We start from the raw sequence: 13,006 nt of genomic DNA on the forward strand, positions 1-13,006 counted from the left end.
AGCACCAGCTACTTTACAAAACATAGGTGCACACGCTTAACATCATCAGCATAGCATTGATGCTAAACATCTGAATGCTCTGAAATGCCCCAACACTTCACCTTGTGCAGCTCACATTTCACTGGCAGGACTTTGCTACCAGAGGAGGCAACTGTAATTTCAGGAGTATTGTAACTGTAGTCACTAAACCATTTTGCAAAGGCCTGTTTCTATCATGGGTATTGAAGTACACTTTATCCAATGGAGGTTTCACTAATTCCCACTGGGAAAACCAAACTCAGACGGATGGTTGTTCCTGCAGGTGGATCCCACCTGTGGGACCTGTGTGCTTTGAGAATAGGCCAAGGTTTCAGGTGCTCCTGAAGGGCCTGTTCCAGGAAGGGCCTGGCCTAGGTGCTGCTTTTTCTCAGCCTGAAAGGGCTAAAACCTCTGTCTTTCTCTGCTCCAACCTTCTAATTATAGCATGCTGCCCCTATGAAGGGCTTTTTCTACAGATATGCTCAAAGTTGGTTGAAAGGTGGACTATGGTACGGGCAAGAAGGCAGCACTCTTCCAGCAGAAGGCAGGACATGGGATCTGTAGCCTGATGGGCAGAACACGCCACTGGGAGGAAGAAAACTGCTTCCTGAAATTAGCCCAGGATAATTTTCTTTCTGTTCAATGACTGTTTAATGTAAAATGCATTAAAAGCTTAGGAGCAAAATGTGAAAACATATGGAGTGAAGATGTTTAGGCAAATTTACAAATATAGCCCTACCTCCCTGGAAAGTCTTACAAACGTCTTAGAAACTCCTTGGACTTAAATATCCCTTTGGCTTTCACTGTCCCCTATTGTGTTCTAGACAGCTTTTGGGAATATCACTGCTCAGAGTACTCTGTTTTATAAGGTTTTGAATATCCCCTGAGTTCCACTTATCTTAAGAATTGTCAAATTATCAAGGTCATCAATGTAATCCTAGTGTTTACAGAAAAACTAAACTTTTAGCTGGCATGTCTTACCACTCTGAAGGGAGTTCAGTTACTGCTGGTGTTTCATCTGTAGTCTCCATTCAGAATCCCACAACTATATGACTACATTTTTAATCTCCTGATCTCTCTGAGTTGTAAAAGTTTTCTATTTTCTTCTTCACTGAGTGGTTACTAAAGTGGAAAGATAAAAATAAAACAAAGGCAAAGAAAAACATTAAAGTTATATTTCAGGAAAGTGATTTCTTTCAGAGTATTTTTAATTTTTTACATGATTCAAAATAACTTCACATACAGTAACCACTCAAACCAACTGACTCATCTTCATGTCCACATGCTTTCTTTAAAAACTGAAAATTCTTTCTTTTTTTTTTTTAATGTTCAAAACATAACATTTTGCTGGAACAGATGCCTTATTTGAGCAAAGTGCCACATTCTGCAATATTTAAAATGATGTTTCAATTTAACCAAGATGTGACTAATAGTCAATGAGTAGGAAAAGGCACCATGCCTGTTTTTTTGTCCAGCACCAGTGACACTATCATGAACCATTCTGATAAGCGGTAAGGACTCATGGCTGAACAGTATTTCTTGTCTTCTTAGTTATTGGTTTGGTTATTAGCTTTGCTCAAAGGAACTGAACAGTGCAAAAAATAATGAGGTGAGGCTTGCAACCTTGGGCTAATATTGACTTTTTAATGATTCATTTCTTGTCTTCTGTCTTATTTTTATAATCTCCATCTTATCCCTTCTGCTGTTAAATCTTGTGAAAAGCCACCTACTCTAGTAGCTGGAAGAATCCAGCCCCCAGTGAAGAACTCACTGCTTTTAAGTCCTTTTTTCTTTTTTTTTTTTTCTTTTTTTTTTCCAGCAGCAGCACATCTGTCTCTGAAAGGTTTTGAGTGTTTTTGTAACTAATACAAGAAGAACTTCAAAAAGTTTTATTTGCTTTGGCTCAGCTAAAGGCTTTGGTTTCTAGCTGCTTGTTCAATCCTCCTGGAACTGTAAAAATAGATGGGGAATCTCAGGATGTTTCACTGTGTTTTTGTCACCTCCCCGTATCCAGTATGAAATTTCACAAGAGCCTTCTTTATAGTAAACTGACATTTATGTTAATGGATCTACATCTTAGTTGTAGACTTAGCTGTAGACTTATACTGGCCAACTTAGCTGTAATACTCACAAGACATAGGAGAAGACAAGGAGGAATAACAGACCATACTTATCCCACTTCCACCATTTTGGCAGAGAGAATTTGGTTACTGTTTTGAGTCTAATCCAAGTACTCAGGATTTCCATAGAGATGATGACAGTGTTTTTTGTTGTTTTTGTTTGCGCCCTCCCCCCCTTCTCAAGCTTTATGACCAAAATGTGGTAGGGAATTGGGTCTCTAGTGTCTGCTATCCAGAAGCTCTCTAGAGATGTAAAGGTACAATTTAGAAATGGTGGAGGGTTTTTGGTAGCCCTTTTTCCTGCCCAAGTGACAAGATCATAACAGGTTATGCAGTGAGAGACCCTTCAGGTCTCACATGCTGAAGCTGTAAGGAAAAGAGTCAGCACAGCAGTGTCAAGAGGTTGCACCACTATTTTGATTTTTCAGCTTCTAAATGAGAAATGTGAAAGTATGACATCTGTTTACAAGAATATAATGCGTATGCAGCAAGACCCTCAATGCTGACTGAGGGCATAGCTAGACATGTAGGCAAGGGATATAAATAGCAGGGTCTATGGATTACAAAGACAGAGTGAGCACTGTAGGATGGCAATGGTCCCTTGCCGCATCCTAGTCCATGCTGTCTGCTCCACTGCCAGCTGATGCCGACTCCTGTCTCTACAGCCTGCCAGAAACCCTGCAATTGCAGAAATGCCCAGCCTCTGTCATCTCAGAGCGGACACATAAGTGATATTCAATGAATTCTCACTGTTCCCATAATTTTGATAATCTAATAACAACTCAGGTTGTTATGGGATTTGGAAACAGATGATTTCATTTTGAAAAGGCATGTGAAATCCATACAGATGTTTAATATCTCAGAGCTGAGCGTCAAATCCAATAAATCCTTAGTCCTGAGCAATGTAATTCTGTTAGTCCCTAGGAAATGGAGAAAGCAAGAATTCCTTTTCATGCCACTTTAGTTTCCTAATCCTAATATGTATGCAAATGCTGTACGTCGCTGTACTTATTTTCTGTCAGTATGTTAAAGGAGTCAGTAGATAATCAAGAGTATCAACGGATTTTCTAAAGGTGCATAGACACTGACCAGTGCTGGAAAAACTGATGGATTTACCCCAGTTTAGACCAGCTAGGAAACTGAACTTTTATTAAATAATACTCACATTTAGGAGTGCTGATGTTGATTCTCACCATAAACCTCTAAGTTATATCCTCTGGTTTTACCTGTAGCTAAATCTATCCTATGAATGCTCTTGTTCAGCACTTGTACTGGCCAGTTCCACACTCATGAATACATCTTGTGGTTTTAATGAGGTTGAAATTATCTAGGAAGGAGAAGGTGACCTAGATGATCTGGATATGTGAGGTGATACATTGTGGTGTACATTGGCAAAGGAGAATAACAGAAAATGGAAAGACAAACTATCATGTGATTACCTGAATTTAAATTTATTAAAAGCTACCAGTTTTAGACTAACACTGTTATGTGCCCTTCCATTTATCTGGTCTGGTCTTCACAAGTTCCAAATGCTTATGCCTCCACTGTGTCTTCTGTTAAACAGGACCATAAGTGCTGCCAGCTGTTCTACCTTCACTAGTGTCTGTTTTATTGGATCTTTAAAAGACATTATTACTTAGGCTTATCTCCACCCTCATTTATATCACTCTTGGATACAATGGCACAGATACTCTAGGAAGATGTAGGAAAGACCAGACCAGAACAGAACAGAATAGTTCAGTTAGAAGGGACCATCAAAGACCATCTAGTCCAACTGCCTGTTCTCTTCAGGGCTAACCAAAATTTAAAACACATTATGCTGGGCACTGTCCAAACGTCTCTTGAACACTGACAGGCACAGGGCATCAACTACCTCTCTAGGAAGCCTGTTCCAGTGCTTGACCACCCTCAGATAAATAAATTGTTCCCAGTGCCCAGTCTGAACGTCCCCAGTGCATTTCTGTGCCACTCCCATGCATCCTGCCATGGGTGACCAGGAGCAGAGACCGGCACCTCGCTCTGTGCTTCCCCTCCCCAGGGAGCTGCAGAGAGCAGTGAGGTTGCCTCTCAGCCTTCTTTTCTCCAGACTGGAGGACCCAAGTGTCCTTGGCCTCTCCTCACAGGACAGGCCTTGCAGCCCCTTTGTTAGCTTTGACACCCTCCTCTGGAAGCTTTCAAGGACCTTAAGATCCTTTTTATATTGTGGAGGCCAGAACTGTGCCCAGCATTCAAGGTTAGGCTGCACCAATGCTAAATATATCAGGAGGATCACCTCTTTTAACTGGCTGGCTGTGCTGTCTTCAGTGTAACCTAATATGCAGTTTGCCATCCTGGCTGCCAGAGCACACTGCTCATGTTGAGCCTGCTGTCACCAGCAACCTCAGATCCCTTTCTGCAGGGCTGCTCTCCAGACACTTATCTCCCAGTCTGTACTTGCGTCCAGCATTAGTCTGTCCCACGTGCACAACCTGGCATTTTCCTTTGTTCAGCATCATCAGTTCAGTGTCATCAGCAAACTTGCTGAGGATGTACTCCACTCCTGCATCCACTCCTGGATCCAGATCACTGATAAAAACTGTCAATCCAGTTCATCACCCAGCACAAACAAAATCAAAGAAATAAATCAGGGTTTTGATTACACCTGCTTGTGATAAGAATTTTCCTTTTACCCTTTTCCAAGGAAGATCTGGATTGTTATGTCAAACATGTATTCCTCAACCTGCTGAGAGTTTGAATTGGATGCAGAACAGAACTTAAACACGCTGGATCACATCTAGCTCAGTTCAAACTCTTTAATATTGATACAGACTACAGATGAAATTGAATCTATCTCCACAGTGTAGGTGACCTCTAATATTAGTATACTATTTCCTAACACTAAATAGCTGGAGTCTGTGAAAGAGCTCAGCATACAAATTACATGTATCCAATCAAGTAATTTTCTTATCATGTTTATTTTTGTCATTAATAGAATTATCAACAGAAAGTCTTAAATCACCAGGTGAGTCACCAGCAGGGAGGTGTGTCAGCATAGGAACTGCAAGGTATCTCCTTGTTCAGTCTCATTACCTAGTCACTTTTCCTGCGAGGAATTCTTCCCAGAGGGCAGGAAAACCCCATAATGTCCCAGGATGATGAAGAAAGGAAAGTACATCTTGTGTCATCAGAGCAAGGCAGTCACTGAAGTGCATTCTGTGAAATGACACAAAAGGGTTTCTCCATAATAAAACACACAGTCCTGGCTACACAGTGATTAACTCTGTCTCATAGACAGGAAGCAAGAATCACACCCCCTTTTAAAGTATGTTGATAATTTTAAGTGTATCAGATCCTCCTTCCTGTTTACCTCCAGAGCCACAAGAGTAGTCACAGAAGACAAATACAACCCTTACTATGCTGCATTTTTCCCTTCCTTCCAGTAGCAAGAAACTTCCTGGAATTTGCTAAAGGCTTTGTATTAGTGTTATAAATGACAGTACATGGAAAGGGAAGTATTTCCATGCTTTTTACCATATTTGGACACCTCTTTGAAAGCTGTGGGATTTAATTTCAGTTGTGAAATTGCAAATATTGTTGCTCAGGGAGACACATGTGCCCGTCCTGGCTTTACTGAAGTCAGCATGGCTCCTCTGAACAGACCTCATTTCAGGACTTAAAAGTGTAGTTCAAGACCTGTGGTCCAATTTCCATTTGGCGCTCGCAAAATGAGATGCCAAGACTAGTCTATGGTTTCAGATCTTATTTCCCTTGTTATCCTAAAACCGGGAAAAGGATTTATTCTCAAAGAAATCTCTTCATAGTTTGTATTACAGTAGACTTCATTTTAGAAATGTTCAGTTCTGAAGGGAGGAGGAGGAGGTGTGCAATCCAAAAGTCGAAGCTGGAGTTAGACAAATTTAGGCTGGAAATATGTACAAACATTTACCAAGAAAAGCATATGACCACTGAAGCAATGGATCCTTCAGCATTTTCTGTCTTGAAATGTAGTTCAGATATCTTTCTACAAGATGCAGTTGTTCCCACGCCTCCAAACTGACACTTTTTACATCAGCATGAAAGTCACTCTGAAGTGAGGAAAACACACACACAGGATACATACACATAGTGTGTGTATCCTCAGGAGACAATGTTACTCCCTGGAATGGGTGGGTCAAGGTGATACACACATCTCAAAAAGTTTTATCAAGGAGCAAATCTAAAATGTAAATTCTAAAATTCCTTGAGAAAGTCCATCAGCAGGGAATTCGGCAGGTCTTACTCAGTACCAACTCAGAAGTGACTCCCATTGAGGTGGATGTTAAATTTGCTCAATAAGAAATGACTAAGATGTAGAATAAAATGTCAGGTCTCTCTCCAGCTTCCGCTACCATTAATGGCAAACTGCATACCATGGAATTCAAATTCCTCTTCTTTCTGTGGTTGATGAGGTGACTCTGGAGTGGAGGCTGAGACTTCACCCCCTGCTACAGAGTCTGGCAGCGAGGTTTCTCAAATCTACTAATCTACCTAAGCTTTCTTTAGACCATCATAGTTTGACAGGGAATGGGCAATGAGATTGTGCCACCACTTCTATTATCCCCAGTTGACCCCAGAAAAATTAATTTTGGTATTTCTAACTTTCATCTTGACCAGAGGTCATGATGGAAAAAGGCTAAAAATTTCATTAACCGTTCTAATTTAAAAAATCTGAACATAGAGTAAGATCTGTTTTTCAGCATCAGGCCGATACCTTTGCACTGACTGCCATGACCTTGATGCTATCAGGATCAAAAGCCACTAAACTCTCAAAATATTCTAAAAGTAGATGATAGAAGGTCAGTTTTTCAGAATGAAACAAGCCCTCAAATATGACTTTTTTTTTTTTAAGGAAAGCAAACATTTATTTTTGTTAGTTGTTTATATATTTAACATAAATGTTAACCTGAGTTTACATCAGCAGGATGTTCAGAAAAGTCTCCTATACAAGTATTTGAGCAACATTTCATTCAGTTTTCTCAGGAGACAGTATTCTGAAACAAAGAACCCAAAGACAACCTGGTTTTCTTTTCTCTATTTAGGGAGATATAGCTATGTGCTAGCTTCAAAAAGTGGTAACTAATACTCTGAATTTCCTAGTTTTCATATAATTATATTTACAAATATATTTTAATATGTTTAATTCCCAACATTTCTGATGTCAATAAAAGAATAAATAAAATTTCCTTATATTTTCTCCAAACAGAAAAGAAAATAACCTTTGGCCTGAGATCAAGCAGAGGAATGTTTTGAGCCCCAATGAATATTTTTTTGTTCAAAGTTCAAGATACGAAGTATAATGTTATATAGAGATAATTTTGCTTTCAGAAGAAAAAGTACTGTAACTTTTCTTTCTAATGATACATAGCTGAAAAACAAAACAAAACAAAACACATTTCTCACTAGCAACTAAGTAATCACCACATTTTTTTTTCTTTTCACCAAAATGCAGTCTATCTTCATTTTTTTGACAATGACAGACAAAGTGCTGTCATACTGATAACAGAACCAGATGAAACATCCAGAAACAAGGAACATAAAGGGGTAAATACTGCAATACAGAAAGTTTTTTTCTGTTGTTTTTGTTTTTTTCTTCTTTCTTTTCATAGTTTTGCTGCTGGAAAAAGATCACTCTATATATCACACATTACCTCAGACATGGACCTTAGCTTCTCTCAAAAAACAGAAAACCTTTCCAGAACCTTGGTCTAGGTTCCCAAAGAATGCTAAATAAGAATTGTTCCCACTAAGTGAGCACCCCCTGAAAACGTATGTATCAATATGGACCTAATGATCTTTGCACTAATGATCTTTGCTAACTAGATACTAGTTGCTAACACAGGAGAAGATCAAACACTCCCATGTGGAGGAATTTTATTCTACAGACTGCAGGTAAAACAGCTGTCCTAACAAAAGGTGTGGTTCTACCAGGGGGCTAGGGTGCCTGGAGTGCCATGTGTGGGTGACAGCACACAGCCACCACTGGAAGCCACTGCCACACAGGAAGACCCATCTCGGAGGAGGGCTTGGGGGACACACAGACTTCAGCCCTGGCCTTTTGTTGAAGAAACACTCTCACACGTGTTTGAATACTGCATCGTTTCAGCAGAGAAGGAAAGGCTTCCAAGCTGCACAATTAAGCTATTGTAGTCACATGGCGCAGGCCAAATTAGACAGAGTAGCTCTGTTTTCCCGAATCCGGTTTTTATAAGCTACATTCTAGCGGCGCTCCATTACGCTGCTATGCAGAAGTGTCTGGCATTGTTTCCATCACAAACAAATCTTTATGCCCTAAATTCATGTTGGACGGAAACTTGGCTTCCAAGGCTTAAACCTAAGAATTACATTTGTTTGTTTAAACAAATTTGAGGGAAAACATACTTGGCCATCTTTGAGTTATATGATGACAAGATGATTTAGATTTCCCATAAAAGATATAATTCTTTTTCCCTCCTCATGCCAAACAATGATGCTTTCTTATAGCTGGACAGTTGCTGGCTAAAAGAACAAACCTATCAAGAAAAGCCAACTCGCAGTTATATTGATTAGGGCAGCAGATGCTGAGCACCTCACAGGATGTGGTTCTTTCTTTGGAAGAGTGAAGACAAAGGTTTATCTCCTACATTTATGAGACTGCACTTGCATTTCTCTGATGCTGCTCTGTGTAAAGCTAAATTGAAATTGATTTATTTTGACTGTATTGTGTAATATTGGAATGATTTTATCTTTCTGTGTAAAGCTAAATTGAAATTGATGTATTGTGTACTATTGGAACAATTTTATCTTCTCAAGACAGCACATATTTACAAATGGCTACTGTAATAAGCCATCCTTGAAAGTAAACATCCTAAGGAAGATACAGTTGAAACATACAAGAAATGCAACCAAAACTCAGTTTTCCACTTTCTCACAACAAATTATCCCTTATCCTTAACCAAAGTACTATCAAAAGAAAATGATGGTAACATTCTGCACCCAACACACACACATACACACAAAATCAGATCTTTGAGTTAATTCCTCAAAATTATATATCTAGTTTTATTCTTATCTCTTTGTAGAATAATTGGAAAAGCACTTCATATATTGTTCCAGAAAGTAATTTATCCTGTGGAGAAAATATCATAGTCTAAATATATTCATCTTTCTCCCTCTATATTGGAGAAGTAGCATCATTTTGGGTTGTTCATGTGATTATGTATATCAAACTAATCCCACTAAAATCTGGCACTGAAGTATCACAAAGGAATAGAAAAGTTTGGCAAAAATAGAAATCATTAGGAAAGCTTTCTCTAAAATAAAAGGTTTAACTATCCCTAGCAAACAGTATATTATCAATCAACTTTTATTACATATTTTATTTCCTATCACATTTCATTCAGTTGTGATCTATACTCTACTAGGCTGTACCAAAAAGGAGAATAAACAGGTACCTCATAGAAAAACTACATATATATTCTTAGAAAAGCATACTGGATAATGTTGTATAGCTCCCTTTGAAGGTATTTTAGACATTGCCTTTCTGATTGTCTAAAACCCATTTGTACCTTTGAAAACTGCTGGGTTAGGAGACAACAAAAGTATATGTGAATGTTTAAAATTTGAAAAATGTTTTATAAATTCTATATATGACCAAAGCCAAGCCAAAGCTCTTCTGCTTTATTGAAATCAAGCCTGCAGTGTACAGGCACAAGACTCCAGACTTCTTGGTAGGCTTGGGTCTTGACTGAGCATTTTCTTGTTTGAGAAGATATTCATAAGACATTCTTTATAACCCCGCCAGACCTACCAGCTAATTGCCTTTTCTAAATTGTCTCTTAAGATTTAATTTCCAGGACTGAATATTTGTTCTTGGCAGCCTCAGAACAACCCAGAAATACACATTAAACAAACCATTACATGCTTAGACACCTGCTACTCTATGGTATACAATTAACAGAGTCAAGTCTCAGCAAATTACTTCGTTTGTTCATTGTTATGTTTAAGCAAGTGCTTGCCATTTAAAATAAAGCAATTCCGAGCAGTTTCTATTATGGAGTTATCTGTTCTTAATGTCATCATTCATTAGAGCAGTGGTCAGAAGAGGATTTTCCATCTTAACTAGATCATAGTTTACTTTGACATAGTAATTATCTATTATTCCCATGTATACTGTTTGTTTATAGGTTCAGTACCACATTCTTCTTTCTAAACAGTGCTTCAGAAGTGGTGGTAGTTGCTCAAGGCAAACAAAGCAATGAGTTAACATGAAGAAATAGACTGGTAGACACTTAAATCCTCATAATTTAAAGACCTACAAGCCAGGCATGAAATTGCTTTTGGACAGAGGAAGGAAATAAAGAAGCTATGTGGTGAGCTAAGAAGCTGACACTAGCCAAGAAAGGACGTCGCAAGATGATTGTAAAAGTTTATCCAATTTTTCCAAGCTATCGAACCACTAAGGGTCACTTGGACCTCCAACTACGATTACAAATATCTCTCACAATTGACTGACTTTTCTATACTTCTCCTTGACTTTGGGATTCATGCTCACCCTCTTCCCCTTACAGAGGAGATGCCTTTGCATTTTACCATATTACTGTGCCAAAGCAACCCTGAACTCAATTTTGATTGCTTCCCAGTGTTACAGCCTTGTAAAGAGCCAGGGAACATGCTCTACTCATCAGCCCAAAACATTGACTCTCACTCTTCCTTGGGACTTTTTCATATTCCACTAATTTATCTGGCTGGATTCCACTATGAAATGACACAGCACTTCTCCTCAGAACCAGTCTTCATTTGTTTTCTCTGATCCTCCACCAATAACAACATCCACTTTCAGAAATTGTGCTTTTCCCCAGTACTGCCCACACTTCTTTTTTCTTTTCTCAAAACATTTTGTAGGGTAACTGATCTTTATCATCTTCCCAAACTTCACTTTTTATCCATCATAATATCTGATTCCTTACTGCATGCACCAGTTATTGCTTCTTCCTAAGAAGAGAAGTCAAAACTGGCACAGCTGACATCTAGCTCTCTTAAAAAATCTATTTCCCTTTGTCGGTTGAAGTAAAAATGCACATTAAATCTTTCAGCACTAGTTAAAGTAATTCATTACTATTTCCTTCTGAAGGGAAATGAGGAGGGTGATCTCTATGTACAAACATGACAAAGTAACACCTGGAGATGTGACATGATCAGTCCCTAATATTTGCAAGGAAAGGAAGGGCAGAAGGCAAGGCTGTTCCCAGTCAGAACAAATGCACACTGAAACAAGTTCAGAAGTAGTTCACATCAGTCCATCCTCATGCTTCTGCCAGTACCACCTTGATCTAGCCCTCATATAAAAGAAAAAGGTTTTAAGTTGAAACTGAAACAGTGAAAAGACATCTTAATAAGAAGCATGTGCAAGCACACGTGCAGACACATATACACACAAAGCTTCTTGACATCAACTGGCACCTGGAGACTGGTTTCAGTATTCAGCATCTTAGTTCTCCACAAACATTTAGAGGGAAACAGAATGGGAAACATGAAGTCCCGGGCTCCAGTAAAATCCACGGCAAAACTCCCACTGACTTCAGCTATCCTCATTCTTCCACTCAACCTCAAGTCAATGCGTCTTTTTGTTTATTTTCTTATTCAAATACTTTCCTCTAACAATATTAACACAGGAAAAATAACTGCTTGTCAGCAGAGCTCTACAGAAATTGGCAGTTTTTGTCTGAAGGCATTTATGCAAGCTTCGTATTTAGTTTGATTAGAGTAGATTCTAGCCACAGTATTTGGACACAGATCAAGATAGAAATTTTGAATTCTGCCCACAGAACACTCATGTACAGCATTTGAATTGGGCTGAGGTCATTCTGCCTTCATTTTCATGCCTTGAGGTTTGTTACTAGCTTTAGAACCAGAAACTTGCAGCAGAATCCAGCTGAAGCCACCTCCTTTCACCTAGTTTCATGACACCTAACATCAGGAACTACTTGCATGAGTGAGTGTATACCAACAGTTATCATACAATGGTATCTGGGAATGGAGCATTTATTTCCTGTTTTAACCCTAAGGAAATATTATGATAACAAAGTGTCATTACCCCTGAAAGTGTTGTCTTTTACATGATGACCACAGGGTCCATTTTTGGACCAGTTCGTCTAAAATTCATCACGCCAACAAAAGACTGGTGGGTTGGGTTCTTTCTTCCTTACTCTCTCTCTCTCTGGGTCATGTTCTAAGAAACTATGGAGTCATAAAAGTTTAGTGCCATGTGAAACTGGGCAACAGAAGCTTTGCACAGTTCGTCAGTTTGTCTTCTTCTGCAGCTGCAGACAGAATCAAGAGACAGTAGCTTTCACAGCAATGTTCATTAGTAGATCTCTGAAAATCAATGGTCTTTTAATTTCCATCACTTCAGAGGAGTCTGCTGGAAAAGAGTCTGTGCGTCCTTCAAGACAACATTTCAAGTTGCAGCCAGTGAAACTCTGAACCCTACTATGAGAGCACAGAACTCAAGCTGGCATGACCAAAATTGGTCTGTGCTGGATATATTCAAAATATATATACATATTCTGAAGATTGACCTCAAAGGCCTCTCATAAGCACCAAAATAACCGCCAACACTGTTTTTGCTGGTTTCTTAATATTCTTGTTTCCTCGTCAGTCTCAGTATCTGCTTATTTCTATTGCCCCTGCAAGTGTTTCTCTCTGATCTGCATTCCTCCCTGTGTCACAGTGCTAATCAAGTACCACGCAGTCCTACCAATGATACTATTCATCAATTCATATAATGTAAAAATTATACTAAAATGCTGTTATGTTACAATATCATCTTAGATATTTCATATTAGAGCTCATGTAGCAGCATTTTAGCTTGT

The sequence above is a fragment of the Anser brachyrhynchus genome (assembly GCF_964034855.1).
Source record: "Anser brachyrhynchus genome assembly, chromosome: 2".
Lineage (NCBI taxonomy): Eukaryota > Metazoa > Chordata > Aves > Anseriformes > Anatidae > Anser > Anser brachyrhynchus.